The sequence below is a fragment of the Etheostoma spectabile genome, chromosome 9, assembly GCF_008692095.1.
Source record: "Etheostoma spectabile isolate EspeVRDwgs_2016 chromosome 9, UIUC_Espe_1.0, whole genome shotgun sequence".
Taxonomy (NCBI): domain Eukaryota; kingdom Metazoa; phylum Chordata; class Actinopteri; order Perciformes; family Percidae; genus Etheostoma; species Etheostoma spectabile.
In genome coordinates, this window is record NC_045741.1 from 3,308,635 (window position 1) to 3,314,182 (window position 5,548).

At 42.0% G+C, this 5,548-nt stretch overlaps 1 long non-coding RNA gene across 1 annotated transcript in view; it reads right to left on the reverse strand.

Annotated features, from left to right (window-relative positions):
• The window catches only part of LOC116696025 (uncharacterized), a 25,182-nt gene extending 24,187 nt beyond the window's left edge, over positions 1-995 (reverse strand). Inside the window, exon 1 of the long non-coding RNA XR_004333610.1 lies at positions 985-995. This is a non-coding gene — a long non-coding RNA (uncharacterized LOC116696025). The remainder of the gene's footprint in view (positions 1-984) is intronic.
• Positions 996-5,548: the final 4,553 nt, after the last annotated feature.

Genomic DNA, 5,548 nt, shown 5'->3' on the forward strand with positions numbered 1-5,548 from the left:
GTTTCTTCCTAAAAGGAAGTTTTTCCTCGCCACTGTCCCACTAAATGCTTGCTCTTGTTGGGTATGTGTCAATTACAGAGTGTGGTCTAGACCTACTCTATCTGTCAAATGTCATGAGATAACTCTTGTTATGCTTTGATACCATAAATAAAAATTAATTGAACTTTTGATGATTATTTCAGCTCTTCTTTTGTTCCAGCTTTTCTTTTATCTTTTTCCATCACATCTCTATTAAACATGAGCTTCAAGGACACAGGACGCAAAGGAAACAACTTATTTAAGGGTTGCACTAAGTCACACTAAATGATAGTGTCAGCCTATAATGTGAATGTAAATAACTATAGCTGAAATCCCGTCGCATTTATTTACTTTCAGATATAGGCTTGCTCTGCTTGTCCCTGCTCCAGTGATGCCAGCTCTCTGTGTGAGTGTGTGATCCAGAGGATAATTAGACCTCGGAGCATGGCGGTGAGTGTTTGGTCTTGCCTTTAAAGAGAATGCTCTTGTTGGATGCTGCAGTACGAGCGTCTATATATCCCTTAAAAAAGGCACAACTGGAGCTGCTCGTGCCTCTGATGTGCCATCCAACTTTAAAATGCAGCTTTTGCGCGCTCAGTCTTCTTCAAAGACGTCTATTTTTTCTCCTTTTCTTTTTCTCTTTGGCTTTTTGCCCCCCCCCCCCCCCCATCTGCCAGCTCCAACTTGGCTCTGCCTGCTGCCTCGACATGATGGGTGGATCAGAGTGAAGAAGTCGGGTGAAAAAGCCTGAAAGGAATTGCTTCTAATTCTGCATGCCTCTATCTAATATACTAAAAAGAAGTCACAGCAAAGCAGCATGAAGAAATATGAAGAACCTGCTGTAAAAAAAAAAAATGGGACATTGAGCTACTGGTTTTGTGTGTTGATTAATGTTCTGTTTAGAATTCGCAGCAAGTAATCAGTGTAAAAAAATACACTCCATTCATTCTCTTTAACTTCGGGGACTAATGGCTTTTCAGTGAGGACTTTGTGCCTTTAACGGCACAAACATCATTAACCCAGCCCATTGTTATTCTAATATCTCTGTCAGTGGCCTCGGAGGTGGACCTACGTCTCGTTGAAACAGTGTCCTCATTGTGTGCCCAAAAGGGGGGGTGGGGGGGGATGGAGGTAGTGCGGTGGCTGCATCAACATGCTGCCACCTGAGCGGGCATTGGCGTCCAGAGAACCTTACATTTAGGGTGGTCCAACCGCGTCCTCTTGGCTCTCCTCTTTATGTGGTCCCAAATCCACCTCCCCGTCCCACCTCCCACCGGCCCTTTCCTCCTCTCTCCCAGAAAGCCCCTCACACGATGAACAAAGTTTCACTGGCCCTCGTTTGTTGACTTATCTGGCACGCCGGCAGATCTGCTTCTGAAAAAAAAAAAAAAAAAAAAAAAATCTAACCAGTGTTCGGTGGCCTTGTTTGCAGCAGGGAGGTGGTGGACGGTTGTCCTCGTCCTCCAGACATACAGGAAGAGCCGCTGCCTCTGTCTTGAGCAGGGGCAAAGACAAGGCTCAATGACATCTTTGTACCAAATGGAAGACATTTGGGTGGGTGGGGTGGGGGGGGGTGTTGGGGGGTTCAACAGCACTCCTGGCCGTGGCCTGCACTACCTCCCCTCCTCCGTCTGCCTTTAACTTGAATGTGAGAAATCAGCAGTGGCAGGCCATGGAGGGGGAAGCCATATATCCTGAAAGGTCCCAAACACCAAAGGCAGTTGGGTTTTGGCTTCCACGCCTGCCTTTCATGCAGTTAATTTTAATTTAATTTTTTATAATCTCAGGCTGCTCTGTTGTTTCCACTGGCTGGAGGAATTCATGATGCCTCTCAGCCCAGTTCACAATAGAAACTCACAATAGCAACACCTGTTTCTTAACAGCAATGCTTTAACTAATCTGTTGTCCAGAGATCGATCGATGTGAAAGAGGCTCTATGCAACTTTGGCCATTTCTTCGCTTTCTGCTGGCAGGTTTTAGAGCCCCCCCCTAACATCGTAATAGATATATTTACATGTCTGACTCCTTGCTTGATCAGTCTGCCGTTTCCTCTATCTCTGTTTCTCCAACAATGCTCAGCCATGACGATAGTATGAAAAACTCCATGTGTGCAGTGCCGTGAAGCTGTTAAATCGCGAGACCTGATGTCACATGATACTTCCTGACGCTTTGCCCTGCTGGCCCAAAGTTGCCCAAAGGGGTTTTCCTGCTGACAGACGCTAGTGGGGAGCAAGACGACCACCATTCATCTAAAAAAAGCCATATAACCATTCCAATGAAGCTGGTCAGTTAAGGTAAAGTGAACTGCATAGTTCCCCTTTAAAGCATCTTTGAAACAATTTCTTTCTATTGATCAGGGAAGACGTGTCAAACTTGGCATAAAAGCAATCATCTCCAACATTTTACATACATTATTTGGTGTATTAGTTACTCAATTCATTAACTCTTATTTTTAAGTTCCGGCTGTAACTCCCCTCTCCTAGTCAAGAATTACAGGTGCTGGGGGAGCGTGTGGTCAGATGCTGGAACTGGCTACGAAGTGAATTCCAGAGTTGCACATTAAAAGTATTCGCATTGAATACTAAGGTAGAAGTATAGATACTAGGGTTTAAAAAAAATTTGAACTCAACTTTTTACTAAAAGTGTAAAAGTACTGGTTTTAAAACTACTTAACCCTGGTGTTTTCTTCCTGTCAAAATTGAAAATCAACACTTTTGATACTTTTTTTTACGTTTAACACTAAGTAACGCTAACTGATTAACTTTAGTTTTACAATTATTTTTGGATTTTATAAGAAATTATACCCAATGTTTGAGTTAACAAAGCAGAAATTAGTAATAATCAGACTGGAATATGTCAACTTTTACTTAGTACTATTTCAAAACCACTTCCATTTGTTTTTCAAATGCTATAAAATTGAATAAGACGCCCCAAAAAAAGTAATTAAGGGGAAGAAATGCCATGAAGGACAAAGGCCACGCCATGGGGGCACATACCCTCCCTCCACAAAAACACGTTTTTATAACGGCCATAATGTTATGTTAAAATGTTTTGTAATGGTGCAAAAAGTCAAACTTCAGAGGCATGTTATCAATAGCCTTTATTGGTATTTAATGTAAATGTATAGCACGCTTGGAATCTGTGAGGGATCCGGATTCACTCTATCCGGATTTTATTTGTTTTGGTTTTTTGAACGATGACAAGCTAGCCAAACTGAAATAGGAGTAATGAGGCTATTTTTAAAATCTAAGGAGTAGAAAGTACACATGTTTGTGTAAAGACGTAAGGAGTAGAAGTAAAAAGTCTGCTGTAAAATTATTAGTCCAGTAAAGTATAAATATCCAAAATATCTACTGTAAGTAAGGCAACAAATTATTTGTACTTTGTTACTTGACACTTCTGATGATTTCCATTGTTAGTGGGCAGCTTTTCATGATGATTTTCACAAAATTCATGTCGACTGGGATACTTTCCAAGTTTCTATTCCCTCCTCTACCCACAAGTTTCTTCTGCCGTCTTTGAAATGTTAAGGATGGAAGCAACTTGACGCTCAGTGTACCCTTCTGCCAGTGAAGCCAGAATTGAACCCTTCTTTTCCTCACTCAAAACTTTTCTTTTTAACTCTTTTGGTCAATTGTTCCTTTTTTGTTGAGATGGCCTGTGTGGTACTAGTAGCCCTGTTTTTGCCTGTTTTTGCCATCCAGCAGGCCCTATTGCAAGAGGACAGTGAGGACCACAGCAGTGGCTTTTATACTTTTCCTCGTTAAATGAGATTTGGCTCAGGTGATCACTTAATCAGCACCTCATTAAGTAGAATGAGATGTGCCTGTGTTGCAATTTGACAGCCACTGGATTGGAATGGCTGCCATACATGTAGAGATACTGATCTTAGACAAATAAAGAAGTGGTCTCTTAAGTTTTTCCAGAGCTGTATATATAGAAAAGAAACTGCAAGCAAATCACAAAGGCCTTACTGGACTGGCCTAACCTTACAGGCCTTGAAGAAATTGAAGGTTTAATTACAGTTAAAATAACAATCCTTCTCCCTGTTTCATTAAAGCAGGTGTTGTTCATCTAATCCATGATCACTGCAATCACAATGATCTGTGTGGGTGAGAAAGCAGCATGAGCCAACCTTCACACTCTGGACTATAGTAGAGCAGACCCTGATTTGTGTGTAGCGTGGGAAAACCAAGTTTGTCATTCACCAAAAAAGAAGATGTTACAGTTGACCTTTGGGAGGAATGCAGTTCAAAGATGATACAAATTAAAATGGAACCAGAATGTAAGAACTAAATGAGTGAATTATCCCCTTGGTTTTACCTCATCACGTCATGTAGACTGGATCCAATTTGGAACTTTGTGTCTATTTTTCTCTAGTACTTTATTCCTTTAAAATGGGACACTTGCCTGTACTTGGTGCCATGATGCCCACCATTTCTGACTGTGATGGTGGCACAGATTATATTTGGCAACGGGCTGAATTCCGATTCTTGCCAAATTCCCAAATGCAGCCGATATCACAGGAATAGGTTGATGGTGATGAAAACGGAAGAACTGAGTGCTTAAAAACTAAATGCAAATATCAATCAAAGTTCATGTTTGAGGGCTTACCTCATTGCCAATATGTCTCTCTGTCAGGGCCACCAATGGCATTGCTTTTATTCCCTCCTCCGCCATGTGCCAGACCACACCGGGAGTGTCTCAGCAGATTATATTGTCTCTACTTTGCACTTTTCAAAACAATCGCGTCTCTAAAGTTAGCATCTGCCTTCCACTCCAAGCACCCACGCAGGTAAACTCCATGCCTTGTCTTTTCTGGTGTTGTCCTATAAAAAGGATCTGCTATGTCTTACAGGGCACGCCACGCGCCCGGAACTTAGCGTACACACGCCCGGTGGAAATTAGGGAGGATGATCAGCCATGATAAGCCATCTTCTCCGACTCCCCAAACGTGGCGAGTATGAGTTTTTTTATTATTTCTGGAGCCGGTCCCATGACGCGATCCTCTGCAGCCCACTCTGGATTTTATGGAGCTCTTAGGTGATGACCTCATGAACAATGTGGGGTGCTGTGCTCATTCTGGGGACCAAGCGAGACCACCTGCTAGCAGCTTTACTGGCCTGGCCGGGGGCTCCAAGGCCTGTTCTCTACACTGCAAAAAATGTTATCAAACTGTTTTTGTGCAAAGGATTTAAAGGTGATTTTCCGCCAAAATAATTCTGTTAATAACTGTTCATAAAGGACTTTAACATCCATACGTGAAAGAGATAACAATGAGAAAAAGTAAATGTGGTGATTGGCTTTGATTATTTGTGTAAATAATAAATACATGTTATTTGTGTGTACAAGCATGTTGAACACAAAACAGAATTATTAAAAGCATGCCACATTGCCACATGCTCAATTTATAGTTTCTAGATTTGAGTTTTGAAATGTGACAAATGTCAGCACTCAGCAGTGATCTCTACTCAGCTGCCATTCCACACACACACACACACACACACACACACACACACACACACACACA